A 15,380-nucleotide genomic window follows, 5' to 3' on the forward strand; every position below is an offset into this window, starting at 1 on the left:
TTTGATTTTGGAACTTTTCCTGTGACAGTGAAATCTAAAATTATAAAACATACTTTGGTTTCCCTTGTTCTTTGATCTCTTTCTTGAATATAATTTTTTAAAGATTTTTATTTATTTTTAGAGAGGGGAGAGGAGGGAGAGAAACATCAGTGTGTGTTTGCCTCTTGCACACCCCCCACGGGGGACCTGGCCTGCAACCCAGGCATGTGCCCTGACTAGGAATCAAACTAACGACCCTTTGGTTTGCAGGCTGGCACTCAATCTACTGAGCCACACCAGCCAGGGCTGAATATAAATTTTTTAAAGGATGCTGGTCACCATTCACCTTTCCCCACCCCCATTTTTATATGTTGCATCCAGTATTTTCCTTTGGAACTAGGGTTGGGGAGAGAAACATATTTAGTAAACAGTAGTGCTCTGAATTTCTCTGCTCTCACCACCAACACTGTGAAGTAAGTGGTAGCATTCTTTTATCTGTAGAAAATTGAAATTTCGAAAAAGACATTAATGTGCTCAAGGTAACAAAATGCTACTCAGTCAGTCATGGAACTAAAATTTAAACCCCTCTTTTCTTTGCTACTTGATAACAGTTCTGCTCACGTGGTGAACACTGTCCTGAGCTGTGCTTTCTAGAGGGAAGGGAATGGTGGGTAAGGAGGCCAGCCGCCTGGGAGGCGGAGTTTTACATGGAATGGCGGACACGCGGGTCCCAGTAGCCGCCCCTTCTGCCGCTCCTGTGTTTCAGTGTCAGAACTGGCTGCTCCAGGGACGATTCTGCCACTGCCGGAGCTGGACACAAGCTTGGAGAAGCTTCGGTTACTGGATTATTAACACACACACACACACATACACATTCATATGTAGAGTAAAGGGGGCACTTGTGGTTGTTCTTGATTTCCCATCCTAGGGAGGTGGAAGCTGACAGCCTCATTCCAGTCCCGTGGGCTTGGGTAGAAAAGCAGAAAGGTTTATTTGACTGACTGCAAGGCCACTGTGCAGAGATATATTATGAGAGAAGTGAAGAAGGAACCTGTTCTTTTTAAAAAATATGTTTATCGATTTTAGAGAGAGAGGAAGGGAGATGAGAGAAAGAGAGAGAAATAACATTGATGTGAGAGAGAAACATCGATTGGTTGCTTCCCATATGTACCCTGGCCAAGGATCAAACGTGCAACCTAGGTATGTGCCCTGACCGGGAATCGAACCCCTACCTTTTCGTGTATGGGATGACAGTCCAATCAACTGAGCCAGGGTGGAATCTATTCTTTTTTTACTTTTTATTTATTTTTAATTTTTTTCAATTACAGTTTACGCTCAATATTATTTTATATCAGTTTCAGGTATACAGCGTAGTGGTGAGGCAAATCATAGACCTACGAAGTATTTCCCCAGATATTTCCAGTGTCCACCTGGCACCATATATTGTTATTACCGTCATCGACTGTGTTCGATATGGTTGCCAGAGGACGATTGGGGCACTGGGTGAGAAAGGGGAAGGGATTAAGAATACAGATGGCTAGTTATAAAATGGTCGTGCAGATGTAAAGGAACCTTAGTCTTACAATTAGTGAAACGTGGTCCTTCCTGCAGAGCTGCGGGCATGAAGGTTCAGTGTTTGTGGCCAGAGGAGTGTGGGATGAAGAAAATTCCACTGTGGACTGTTTCTTGTTTTGGCAGGTCCACCATGTAACTGACCTTGACACATCCCTTGACTTCTCTCCCCGGTGCTGGCCTAGACTGAAGAACCTCGAAGGCCTGGCTTCCTTGTCCCGCCTCAGTCAGTGGCAGCTGAACTGCGGGGCCCACCAGTTAGCTGCTCTAAGTCTAAGTGGAAGGGTTACAGGTCCCGTGTCACTGAATGGTTGGCTGGAAAGGCGATTTCTCTGTGCGAAAGACATTTGTTCCCGCCATGTTCCATTGCAGAAGCAGTGATTAATTTTGGCAAAAATAACTTGGTATAAGAAGCACTTACTTTAATCTGAAAATTGTTATTTCGTCCTTACCTAAGTTGAGAGCAAGCATTTTTTTTTTGCATGTGTACTAATGACCGCAGTGTGCAAATTCTGGCAAGCTCAGGCTTAGAGAGAAATCCATAAGGTGGTCTGCTGTAACCCGAGACTCTGATCTGTCTGTTTTAGTTTTGTAGATAAAAGAGAAATACTTCAGAGGAAATCTTAGTGATTTCTTCAGGAAAGAAAAAGCGACGGACAATTGTTCCAAATGGAGCTGTAGCTGGTTTTGTCCCTCGCTCTTTCTCTAAGCTCCTACTCATGCTTCTCACCATCTTCTGCCACTTTCCTGGTGGATCGAATACTATCACTGTGCTGATCCTATTTCAGGCAAGTTAAGATGTTTGTTCCCCACCAGGCTGTTTACTCCTGGATGTGGGAGAAGATCTTGTTTCTTATATTACAATCAGGTAGGCCTTTGTGTTATAATGTTAACTGATGATCACTGTGGAACTAGAATCATTGTTTCCTTTCATTTCCTTTGGAACATTGAAAGCAAGCTAACCCAGCACCGAAGTGGCCACACTCGTTCATGACCACAGCTCCCAGCTGATTGTCCTTCAGGAACAAGCGCGGGAGCAGTGAGCGAGTTTGAGATTCCGAGAGTTTCACTTTTCAGTTGTCTGAGTAGCTGAGGTTTCAGGTGTGTGACTTGTGGTGGGTGATGGTAATATACTTGAAGTGCTTTGAGCTTCCTTAGGAAGAAAAGTGTTTTATACTTTGAAGCAACAGATCCTGTTAATTAGAAACCTTTCTCTGTCAAATTATTGAGCACTTGTTACATGCCAGGCAGTCTGCCGGTGATGGCCTTTTTGAAGGGACCATAGCAATCACCTGTGGTCCACCTTCTGCGGCCCAAAGAGGTCATCACCTAGTCACTTGACACACAGAGTAGGGATGCACCAAATTAATGACAGTGGAACTGGCACTACAACCCTTCCCTTCTACTTTCTGTCCAGTTGTGTGTAATAATTCAGAGTATACGTGTTTTTTATGTCTATGTTAGCGGGGCATTTCAACTGTAAACCTTTAACTTTGAGTTAATTCCTACTAGAACTACTTGTAACCACATGATAAAATGAGTATAAATAAAATGTAAACTGGTTATTTTGGGAGACTTGCAAAAAAATTTTTCACACTGAATTGATAAGATTCCTGGAGCACTTAATCACATGTATAAATATGTTTTTGCCAGTCCTTGTAAACAAGGGTGCTAACAGCTTGTGGAAGAACGTGAAAGAACCATTCTGCAATTTGGCATTGAAATACTGAGCACTAAGCTGGTAATCAGACATTTTTAAGATCTTTAGTTGGGAAAGAAAGAACTAAGTAAAAGATTTTTCACACAACAAGTACTAACTGTTTGATTTTTAAAAAGTGCTGTCTATTGAGGACGGCTTCATTTCATCTGGGGAAGAAACGAGTATTTTGAGGAACTTTCAGGTCCTCAATGTCGATTTCTCACTAGCTCCTTCTCCCTGGCTGAGTTCTGTTCCATACTTGTACCAAATAAACTGTGAAAACGCTACACTTTGTTTACCTGATTCAGGTTAGCTTCCTATTGCTTCACAGTGAAATGCATGACTGGAACACCTTTCTTTTCAGGTGTATTAAAAAATATGATTGTTTCTGTGGATGATGTTTTGGTTCCGGCATATTCCTTTCCATACATCCGCCTGAAATCACCCCTAAAGCAGAGGAGAGGAAACACGTTCCATCCCAACACCTCTCCCTCTTTCCCCGTATGGCTGCTTACCATAGAGCTGCTCTCTGCCTATTGCCAGCTGAAATTCCCTTTGAGTTATTTTAAAATTTATTCCTTTATGTAATATTCTATAATATGTCTTGTTTACATATAAAAATAGTAATAAAAAAGTGAGTGCTGGCCTGAAAGCTGTGATGCCAGGGTAGGATGCGCAGATCCTGTTTTAAGATGGCCACTGCCAGGGGACCTTACTACATACCTGCGGTCTCATTCATCTGTTTGTGCAGAACTAAGTGCCTTCTGTGTACCATAGGCAGAAATTTGCGTTTTCATGAAATTACATTCTGATTGGCAGAAACAGGTTTAGTAAATATGTTACAGGGTTAGATGGTTATATGTGCTACTGAGAAAAATGCATGAGGGAGGTTATGTGTAAGTGTGTGTGTATGTGTGTGTGTGTGTGTTCTGTACGGGCTGCTACAGTTTTGAATAGTGGTCTGGGAAGACCTTACTGATCGCCATTTAAAGACCTGAAGGGATTGAGGGAGTGAGGTTATATTTAGATAATTTAGGTACCAATTTTTTTCTTAACTTGAGGAAAAAACATTTCATTTTAAGCAAATTCTCACTTATTTTAGTGCTCTTTAGTGGGTATATCATCGTTCATCTTGCACTGCCTTTGAGTAATCTGGAGATGATTCTAAATTAAGTGGTTTGACAAATCGACAAACTCTCCGCAGAGCTAATTGATTGCATTTAGAGAGGGTACCATCTTCAGTGTTTTTGATTCTGTAAAAATTATTTCTCACTTTTCTCTATAGTGGAGCAGTCTGTCATTCCAAATTCCCTCTGGTTCTTACTTAATAAAGAGTTTGGATGATAGCAAGTAAGATCCGTAGACAGTGATGTAGAAGTTGGATGGATAGGGAAGTTAATACATACATTTTGGTTGATTAAATGAACCTTATATGGGACGGTTTGATAAAATGAACTACTTTGTTAATTTTTCAAAAAGCTCATTAATTTGTATGTAACCAGTTTAGCATCTATCATGGTTGGAAACTGATACAGGGTTAAACGTGACCCTTACTTAAGCAAATTATTTCTCTACATAGCGCAGGTTGATAGAATAAAGATTTGTTTGCAGGATAACAGTCAAGGTATTTAGGAAACAAATCTCTCAAGCCCTTTAGAAACTACCACTTGCAGGTCGTGGTATGCTGATTCTATATTAAGTTTACTACTCAATAAAGCTAAAACCCCAAGGACTTTTATTTGGTCAGTACTTCTTTACTCCCTTGGTTTGAGGGGCTGTGATTAGAAAAATGTACCATTTCATTTTATTGAAAACATCTAATAATTTAGATGTTAAATCTGATATCCACTATACCTTTTTGTAATGTTGCTATTGTGGTAGATGGTAGTCACTTGAAAGGAATGATCCCTAGGTATTCTCATGAGATGTCCAGGTCTACCCTTCACTGTTCTGATGTAACGTGAGTTAGTAAATGAATCAGCTGAAGACAGTGCTTAGCCCCACGCCTACCACAGGCCTGTGGCAATTCATGTACAAACTGTGCTTCATTTATCATTAAAGTTATCACCCTTGACTCAATGTCTGGCTCCCCACGCTGTATAGCATTGGAACTGAATGGGAATCTTGGGTTCCAGAGAATTTTTTTACATTTAAAAAGTTATGATTAGGGAGCATTGGAGCAAACAATCCATACAATTTCAGTTCTCAGTTGTTTATCTCTTCTCATGAATCTTCATCCTGAAAACGCAGAAGACTACAGGACCTTATTCATTATCTGGAGAGCCCCTGTTAAAATGTTGTCTACGATACCACTGCTTTGGCATTTCTGGGGGCCTCCGGTGGCTTACATAAGCACACAGCTGCAGGTACCTCCCTTTGGCTCGTGTTTTAACCTAGGAGCCTCCGCCTCTGCCGGAAACCAGCCCTAGGGACTGGGTGGCATGAGGGCTTCAGGCCGTTTATTTATTTAAAAGATTTTATGTATTTATTTTTAGAGGTGAAGGGAAGGAGAAAGAGAGGGAGAGGAACATCCGTGTGTGGGTGCCTCTCGAATGCCCTCTACTGGGGACCTGGCCTGCAACCCAGACACGTGCCCTGACTGGGAATCGAATCGGTGACCCTTTGGTTCTCAGTTCCGTGCTCAATCCACTAGCCAGGGCTTGGCTTCAGGCCATTTAGATGCCCAAGAATGAGAAGCTAAGCTAGAGAGAACTAATTTCTTATTTCATACTCTGAGATCCAATGTTTCCAAAACAGGCTTTTCATGGTGGTGTTAGGTGTCTGTGGCATTCAGAGATAGGAAAAGGCAGCTGAGGACGTGCACTGAGTGCTGTTTGTTTTGTTAGGTTACTGACTCCTTGAGATTAGCTGTAATTCTTACTTGACAATGGCAGATGTTCCGAAAGATGCCATTGTTCAATATGAGTGACGTATAAAATACAAAGAGCTTCATGAGGTCAAAGTGTATTTTTAATAAGTCTAAAATTGGGTAGGGGTCTTTCTTAAAATTTAGCATTGTAGAATGTATGAGCTACAATAAATGAAAATTACAACACCTTCAAATTTCATTAGTTGAGGAAGTAATACTAAGTTTGGAAGTAAGCCAAAAATACTAGGCAGGAAGAACTGAAAAACCACATAAACTTTAAGTTTTTGAATTGACTGGTGACTTAATCATGAGCAGGCTATATGCTGTCTAATAAAAGCCCGGGATAAACTGTGTGTAACATTTGTATGACAAGTCCCTTTATTTGTAGCAGTAGGATAATTAGAGGCAGTATGCCTTCCAGAGTGTGGGAAGCTCTAAAGCCAGGCGTAGTTGTCAAAGATGACACAGTTGGACACGATAAGGTTTTTAAATAAAAACCTTCATTACTCAGTGTCTCAGCAGGCAGTTGCTGACTCTGCACAGATGGTTGATGTGTTGGCAACAGAAGCAGCATGGCATGTAGGTGAATGAGGTTCGGTTTTTAGAATAAGATTGAGATTTATCTTTGTGTTCTGATGGATAATTAATCATACCCAAATAAAAATAATCCTGTACACGTACGATGTGTGTCTTCTTCAAAGCCATCATGCATTTTTATAATGACCATTCATGTAAATATATAATACACAGGACATTAAACTAGTTACATGATGGAGATATAAGATCTATAAAAATGAGTGATTTTTTTTTTAAAAGTAAGAAGTGATAAATAAGAAAAGAGATTGTGAATGATCCAGTGAAAATTTTTATTTAGTACTGAGCTAAACCCAGTATGGTAAAATTACAGGTTTAAGAGGAATATGCATTTAAAGTGGTATGGAAAGAAGGGTGACCGGATGTGGGAGACTAGGATTCCTGCCTGCTTCTGGTGCTGGGTTAATCACGTAACCTTGGGCCTTAGTTTTCTCATCTGTAAAATGGAGATGATTATTGTCCAGGGGAATTATGTTTCCCTATGGGATTCCAGTGAGGTAAGGAATATAAATACGATTTGAAAAATCGCATCAAGCGTATTTAAGGCGGTGCGATGGCTATATTAAGTTAATGTTTTAAAAGCAGAACACTTGGCATTTACATTAGACCAAAAAAGAAAGCGTGCCCCACCAAAATCATCATCTCTATTGGGATACTGTCTCTGTTAAAGATGGGATAAGCGGTTGTCTCTGAAGATACACAGATGAGAAAGCTACAGTGTTCACATGCAGTTTCCTGAGTTTTGAAAACTTGCTTCAGTGTTTCAAAACGGGGTAGGACAACAGAAAAAGGAAGTCTGTCAACATGTAGGAAGGGCACCAAGTTTATGGAAAACTTACAAAAAACATGTAAATGGAGAATAGTGATCTTTGTGCCCTACTTCCCTGGCAGCCCTGCCCCCGCAGTTGTACAGTGCCCTTCTTTTCTGGAGGAACGAAGCATGATGCCCGCGTACTTCATTTGTTGTCCGAGACAGAGGCTTATGTATGCTTCTTTCAATTACTATTCATTATAAAATATTTCCAGTCTTTAAGGGGATGTTAGTCATGCCTCTATATGAAAAAATTCTTTTGCCAAAACCATAGTGGTCATGTACAGCCATAATGTTACATGGCACTCCACATTTTTATTTGGCCAAATCAGTAAAAACACAATAGTGAAAATGCAAATACTGGTGTCACAATAAACATAACCAAGCCACTTAAGTTGTACTTGCATTCTAAGCTTGCTGATTCATTTAAATCATGCTTAGAAAATCTTCGGAGGGTCACGTGCGTTGGCTTGTTTCTTTGCTTGGTTAAACAGATTTTATTACAGGGTCTAGGAGTATTTTACGGAATGCTGGAATGCAGATATCTAACCACTGAGATGATACTTTAGTAGAGGTTTAATGTCTCAATTATCAGAGGCAATACAAGTGTTGTAGACCTTTAATGTTGCTCGTGGCTAACAGCTGATGGGAAAGTGCACTTATGGTGAGCGTACCTTTTGGAATAGACAGTTGGACTGTAGTGGTGTTTGTCGTCACTTTAGTGTTAGCTTGGTTGGCAAGCACAGGGAGGTAAGCGTAGCACAGTCTAGTAACTGAGAGCCAAGAATGACATCTTTCCAGTCAATGATTTCCTCCTGAAAAATAGCAGTAGTTACGATAGTTTATCCAGCTCTCATAATGTGCTATGCTGATCATGTGGTCGCTACAACAATTGTATGGAAGTAGACGTATTAATACTCTCTTCATTTTATCGATAGGTAAATTGAAACTTGAAGGGCTTAAGTGACTTGTCCACACAGTGAAACTGATACTTTTAACTACTAGTCTGACATCCAAATCCTTGCTCTGACCATTTTCTAGAGGGACTTCCTTGCATTAGGAAATGATACAAGGAAATAAAAGCCTGTACTTGGTCTCTTCTCTAATGATTTAAGTTTGTAGAGTTAAAAACTTCTTTAAACTAAATGCTCTCTCCAGTGAACTTGATTAGACCACCAGGATCATTTTTAGAGTTGGGTTTCTTCCAAATCAATGCTGAGATTTTAGGTCAGCAGCTGAAGTATCTGGGCTGCTTTTTGTCAGTTTCCATGGCTTTGCTGTTTGCCCCGGTTGCCAAAAGATCTTAAATGAAAGAAACTCCTGCCATTCTCTCTGGCTCCTCAGACCTCATCTACTTGATTTGCTGTCCAGCTGGTTAAGTACATGTGTTGACTGGGGCTCTGGTTTTCCTCACGGCATCTTTTATAGCTAGAAGCACGTCTGCCTCCAACCACCTGGCTTCTTATCTCTGGTTGCTCTTTTCCAGTCCTGGGAGGCCTTAGTTTACCTTTCCTAAGTACATGCTCTGAATTCCTGCATTCTGTCCTGTCTGTGCACAGTCCTGCTTCCAAGGCCCTGTGCCAGATGCAGTCAAGACTGGAGAGCTTCTCTGTCTTCTACCAGCTTTCCTGTTTGGTGAGGGTTATGGGACTAATATAAAAACGAAAATAATAATATAAAAATTGTATGGTAGACAGTTTTGTCTGAATAGACATTCAGAAAAGAGGCAGATGACAGTAATGTAGTACTTAAAATTTGCTATCAGAGGACGGTAAAATGGACATGGATGGCTTGGCCCAAACTGGCCGCCTTAGTGAAAGTAACAAGATACGACTTAATTCACATAAATTCTGCTTTACCCACAATATGTGCATTCTAAAAAATGTAAAACAGTATAAAACTACTTAGCTTCCTTTCCCCTAATTTTGTAATGAAAGTGGCACCGGGGAGCTGCACTAAAAGTATCCATGGCTTTCTGAAGCCCTGGCCCCCACTGTGCATGACAGGCTGTGCTGGTCGGTATTCGGTGTCTGAAAATCAGCAGAGGCCCTGGTGGGGTTTGTAGGGTGGCTTTCAGATCAGTCCGTCTAGGCAGGCAGGCATTGTAGGCTCTTTAAAAGGGCCTCGGTGCATCGTCTTCAGGTAGAGCCGGCCGCTCTTGTAAGGCACCGTGCAGCTTCGTGGTGGTGCTGCTGTGAGCGCTTCCTTATCTGAGGACATTCAGGAGACAAAGAGCCATGTCCAGCGTGGAGAGGGACGGATGACTAAGTGGATGGCGAGAAAATGAAAGTGTAGATCTATGTGTTTGGCTGGAATATTGCAGGTACAAAGAACAATTTGAGAAAAAAGGTGGCCTAAGAAACACAGGGAAAGATGATATACTTGCATTGTCTAGTAGGTAGCAGGTGGTGCCATGCTTCAAAAAGGAAATTAAATGAGTCAAATCATGGTTTAACCACAGACGTACTTGGTATATGATATCGAGCAGGGGGCGATGATGGAAGAAAGGAAGTAAGTTCTAAGAGTTGGTGCTAGGCTGATCTGAAAGGTAAGGTGACACCAGGTGCTCTTCTGGACTTGTCATCTTGGGCAGATAGTGCTTCAGGTACTTGGGAGAAAAGTGGGCGGGGTCACTAAAACACTTTCCATTTCCGAACCTGTTAGTAAGAGTCCAAGTTGCGGATTCCCGACAAACAGTAGGAAATGAGTGATTGGATGAGGAAAGAAGAGGTCAGGGGTGGAAAGTAGACCAGGAAGCCCAGAACACATGGCAGGCCATCCCTGTGTGGCCAGAAAGTGAAGGAAAACTGCAAAGGCCTCCTTCATGTTGGGCAATTCATTTTCCAGTTAACACACAAAAAAGGCAAGGGAGATGTTGTAGGACATTTTGCTTGGAATTCCAGCATCCAAACAGAAATCACCACTTAGGAGTTGCACATATAGGAGTTGTACAGATAGATGCACACAGGTAATACTGCATAAGAGAGAACAAATACTGAGTTACAGCAAGGCGGCTAAGGACAAACCCTTCTGAGGGGGAAGAGTGTGAGGGAGAGAAATCTCCAAGGAGGCGGCAAAGGAATGCTCATACGAGGCCGGAAGTCAGTCCTGAGAAACTGCCTCCTTCCTCCACCCCCACCCCACCCCCACCCCGCCTCCTCCCAACCGGAACCCCAGGTTTTTTCCCCAGGTTTTTATCTTTTTCCCCAGGGTAGGAAGACAGGATAGTTAGTTTCATCTTTTGAACTTTCTATTTTTAACTTGGGCTGTAGCAAGAGTGAAGTCTTTGTGGGATTTTTGTTTTTAATTTTCATGGAATTTGTAGCTTTATAGAAACTGTTGGATACAATCTGGCCAAGTGTTGGTTCCTGTTTGTTGTTTTTAGGGCAGAATCTTCTGGAACTGCTTGCCAGACGCATATCATTTATGGGATTATGAACTGTTTGGCCTTTATTAGAAGCCAGCCCACTAGTTTTGCTGAAACTCTCCTGCAGATAGTCATTTAATATACAGATTAACTATGTTATGCTTACAATAAAAATATTTCATATTCTGCATTTGCCATGATAATAAATAGTAGCTTAATAGTTACCATTTGTTGAGAACTAGTATTTCGAGTTTCTGTTATGGACCAGACACTGTGCTAGGCCAATTTTACGTAATATTCCTGACAGGCTTGCAAGGGGTTAGTATCTTCCCTGTGTTCATGAGGAATCTGAGATCCAGAGAAGCTAAACGCCTGCTCTAAGACACTGCAGTAGGTGGTGGCCCCTGAATTGATGTGCATGTTTGTTTTTTGGCCACACGTAGTCCATGACACAAAATGAAGATTGATTCCAAAGAAGGACTTCTTTCCAGATCTGAGCACACTCATCACTGAAGACTTAAGACTGAAAACACGTGCTTTGATTTTCCTATATTGTCTGCTAGAAGAGTGGTTGTATCCACTGCCAAGAAATGAGATCCTGCATACATATCTGGTATAGAACTTAATGAAGTCATCTGAAGCTAGGCTGATTCGTTTTACCCATTTCACAGTGACAAAAGAACCATGTTGTTATACCCTAGAGTACAGCAAGTTAATTTTGTGGCCCACAGCAGTCTGCATTTTTTTTTGTATTAACAAGGGCATGAAAAACAATGTTAGAACCACTGACCTCTGGTGACTCTGTCTCCTGTGACCTCATGTGGGCACAGCTATTGCTTCATGGTTGTGTTTCACAAGCCCTTCAAGGAGAGAGAATTCCTTGATTTCATTACTGTAAGTTACTCAGTTTCACTTCTGCTCAACATATATTTACTGAGTAATTATTAGTACCAAGCTTTATACTGGGCCTTATTCTTTTTCTTTCCTGTTTTTAAACCAAGCTCTGGCCAGTTTTTTTTAAAAAAAGATTTTATTTATTTACTTTTAGAGAAAAGGGGTAGTGAAGGAAAGAGGGAGAGAAACATCAATGTGTGCCTCTTGCGTGCACCCTACTGGGGACCTGGCCTGAGACCCAGGCATGTACCCTGACTAGGAATCAAACCAGTGACCTGTGCTTAATGCACTGAGCCACACCAGCCAGGGCTGGCCAGTTTTATTAAAGAAAAATTTTGCATGATTTTCTCTTCACCAGTCTGTTCTGGAATGCTTCTAATGATACCAGAATCGCCTGAGTCAGGGACAGCCAATGTGCACGCTCTAGTATTTTCCACACATCGTGCCCAGCTCAGTCCCGTTGCGGGTGTTGTGATGGACCCCAGTCCCGGCCAACACGGCACAGCACTCACTCAGGTCTGCTCCAGGCTGGACAGTTGCTGGCCAGGGTGACCAGTTCTGCTCTGCCTTACGTGATCATCATCTTCAGAGTCTCCTGTGCCCCAGTACGTACTTTCCACTTTCCATAACAAGTGGGAGCCTAGAGTTGATGGACTCCAGAGGCTTTTTTGTCTTCTTTGTGGCCACCATCTTCCTGCCTGCGGTGCGGGGTGGCCCCAACAGAGAGCAGCTGCCAAGATGGCGGGGGAGCGAAAACAAGGAATTTCCCCCTGTACTGAGCCTTTTTTAGTTAATACTGGACAGCTATTATTTTGTAGCCATTTATGTAAAATAGAAAATAACAAAGTGGGCATTTTAAAACTTTGTTCAAGTCAGAGCCATGGAAATGAATCTTTCTCCTTGTGTTTTTCTTATACTTTGGCATATACAGTGTTCTTTTCATCTCCCTTTTCTCCATGTAGCAATCTGACATTTGTAGTTCCCTGAGAGAATGCTGAAAACAAAACTGCAGGTATTTAAAACCATGGCTTATTTAGTAATTCTTTGCATATTCTGTGTCCCTTTTTAAAAAAAAATTAAGTTAAGGCTTGCAACTATGTGTTCAATAATTTACCTCTAGTGGATTTTTATATTATGAACACAGTGGTAGTTGGTGTACACTTTCCTCTTTCTTTCTGGTCCCTTTGGTCTCTTTTGTGTGTTGAACAAACTCAGAAGGTGCCTGGGGGCTTTGCTAGAAATAAATGACAGCAATTTGTTCAAGGGTATTGGAGTTTGTAAACTGGGAGCACAGCTCGGCCAAACTCCAGAAATGTTCCAAAAAAGAAAGAAAAGTTAAAAGCTCTTATAGTAAAAAGTACACTCTTGAGTCCATTTCTTTATTCTCAGCCCTAGATTGGTCCAAGATGGTTATCAGTCAGCTGTCAGGCAGACAGGGTGATGGGTATCAGGAGGTCTGGTCGCATTCCGGGGGTCTGGATAATGGATGTCAGGTCGACGTTTGCTATCTACACGAGTCCTGCAGGGGATAATTAGAAGGTTATCTGGAAGTCCAGATGCAGGACTGGAAAGTTCAAAAATTAAAGTTCTTAGTCCAGTTAGAAGAATCAACTCTTTCCTCACACTTCAACCTTCATAATGTAAATGATTTTCGCAGTTTGGTTAAAATGACATATATTTTCTATCTTTCTTCTTTTCTGATGTGTTTGCTTTCTATTAGGCACTAAGAGCAAAGATAGATGAAGAACATATACCTACCTCCAGGAAACTAAACACCAGGAATATTATTCAGCTATTTGGTGGGGTTAGAAAACATTTCCTTTGAGTCTTAGTGTGGTGTTTCATAATGGCCATTTAATAATGTGTTCGTGCTAGCTTATTGCATGCTAAAAAGCATAGCCAGCCCTCTCTCACAGAGTCCAGTAAGAATCTTACCATCTTAAAATTTATGCAGCAGGTGAAGGATAAGGTAGATGTTGTCTAAAGGTTGTGCCCTCCCTGGTTTTAATGCCTGTTATTTTGGGGGAATTGGCTATGGTGTGCATTAGGAAAAACATCCAGTTTGGGGAACAGAAGAGCTGCCCAGTTTGGAATCTTGCTCTTAGATTCTGGACAGAGTAAGTTGTTACGTAACTTTTCAGAGCTTCAGCCCTCACAGCTCTGTGTTAGAATTAAGAACTTTGAAATAGTAAAACATCTTACTAACACTATTGCTAGCATCGTAATGTGTATCAAAGTTTCTTCTAAATAGCGAAAATCTCTCTTATTATTGTTTTGGACAATAGATAACATAATCACATGTTTTACAACTGGCTAAAAAACCCACTTTAGGGTCTTTCAAGAGCATGAATGGGAAGAGGGGAAGGTGAGTGGTACCCAGAAGGTTGGAGTATGTAACCACCTTTCAGAAATTCATGGTTGTGACAACTGAGTTCCTGTCGTGCATAAGATATGGTGTTGATTACTTGGCTGTGTTCATCAATGGTACAGTCTTTCACTTTTAGTACACTTTAAAATAAGGTGGATAAGCTGTGTTTTTGGATAACTGGATAAAAGGTAAAATAGAGAAAGCACAGCAAGAGTCACACTTAGTGGGAAGTGGGCAAGTGTAAAGGAGATTAGGAAGGTGTTGGGAGAAATGGGGGCTCAGGAGGGATGTTGAAATAGAACATGGGAGAAGAGTATCTATCATTCAAGAAGGTTGAATAACAATATAAACAGAGGTACAAGAGACCGGATGGTTTGTTTGTGGTAGTAACTAGTACCTCAGTGTGGTGTGAGTCTTGATAGATGTGGCTGGATATGTTAAGATATGCCTTTTGGAAGATTCTGGACATTTTCTTAACTGGGCCTTGCCTAGTGCACTGATAAGTTTTTCAAGTCCCCGTTTTCATTAATTTCCTCTGAGAAGCCTTCTCTGTCCGCTCAAGTGCAACTGATTATATCTTTTTATTTGCTGTCTGTACATGCGGAGCAGTATGGCAGTGTGGTTAAGTGGGGATTCTGGAACCAGGTTCCCTGGGTTGAAATTCTGTCTCTGTTATTTACTAGTTTGTATGGCCTTAGTAAAGTCTTTTAACTTCTGTGCTTCAGGTTCTTCATGTGTAAAATGGTAGTGATGATATCTAATTTATGTGGCTGTTGTATTGTGGTTTAACTTACATTAAATGCTTGGAAAACTATCAGTCACGTAGTAAGTACTATCTGTGTGCTGGTCATGTTTGCCTCTGGTGGAGACTTGATCAGTTGACCTTTGATCGAATTTATTTCCGTGTCTCAGGTCCTTCCTGGACTCTGTCCTTTCAGAGGGAAGTTTATATTCTGTTTTTACCTTGAATTCCCATCGTTTCCTACTCTCTGCCTTCTTCATGACAGTGTGGAGATGATAATTCTACAAATATGTCTGGATATATTGCTTCTGTGAGTCTTGCTTAAGTCTAATCCCAGAGCAACTGGATTTCAGGAGGGACTGCCTTATACCCTTATACCAGTGTGGACTGGCTGGTTGTGCTTGTCATGACATAAGTACAGCTCACTTCCATAGCTGACATTGTAAAAGTAATTCTATTAACACTTCTAAAGGTAGGCTCCAGCT

At 41.3% G+C, this 15,380-nt stretch overlaps 1 protein-coding gene and 1 pseudogene across 1 annotated transcript in view; one reads left to right on the plus strand and one right to left on the minus strand.

Moving 5' to 3' along the window:
- ARHGAP42 (Rho GTPase activating protein 42) overlaps window positions 1-15,380 on the plus strand; it is a 256,582-nt gene that overhangs the window by 41,460 nt on the left and 199,742 nt on the right. The window lies entirely within an intron of this gene.
- On the minus strand, window positions 10,043-12,475 carry LOC119050092 (60S ribosomal protein L30-like; annotated as a pseudogene).

The sequence above is a fragment of the Artibeus jamaicensis genome, unplaced genomic scaffold, assembly GCF_021234435.1.
Source record: "Artibeus jamaicensis isolate MK-2021 breed Jamaican fruit bat unplaced genomic scaffold, CSHL_Jam_final contig_585, whole genome shotgun sequence".
Classification (NCBI taxonomy): Eukaryota; Metazoa; Chordata; class Mammalia; order Chiroptera; family Phyllostomidae; genus Artibeus; species Artibeus jamaicensis.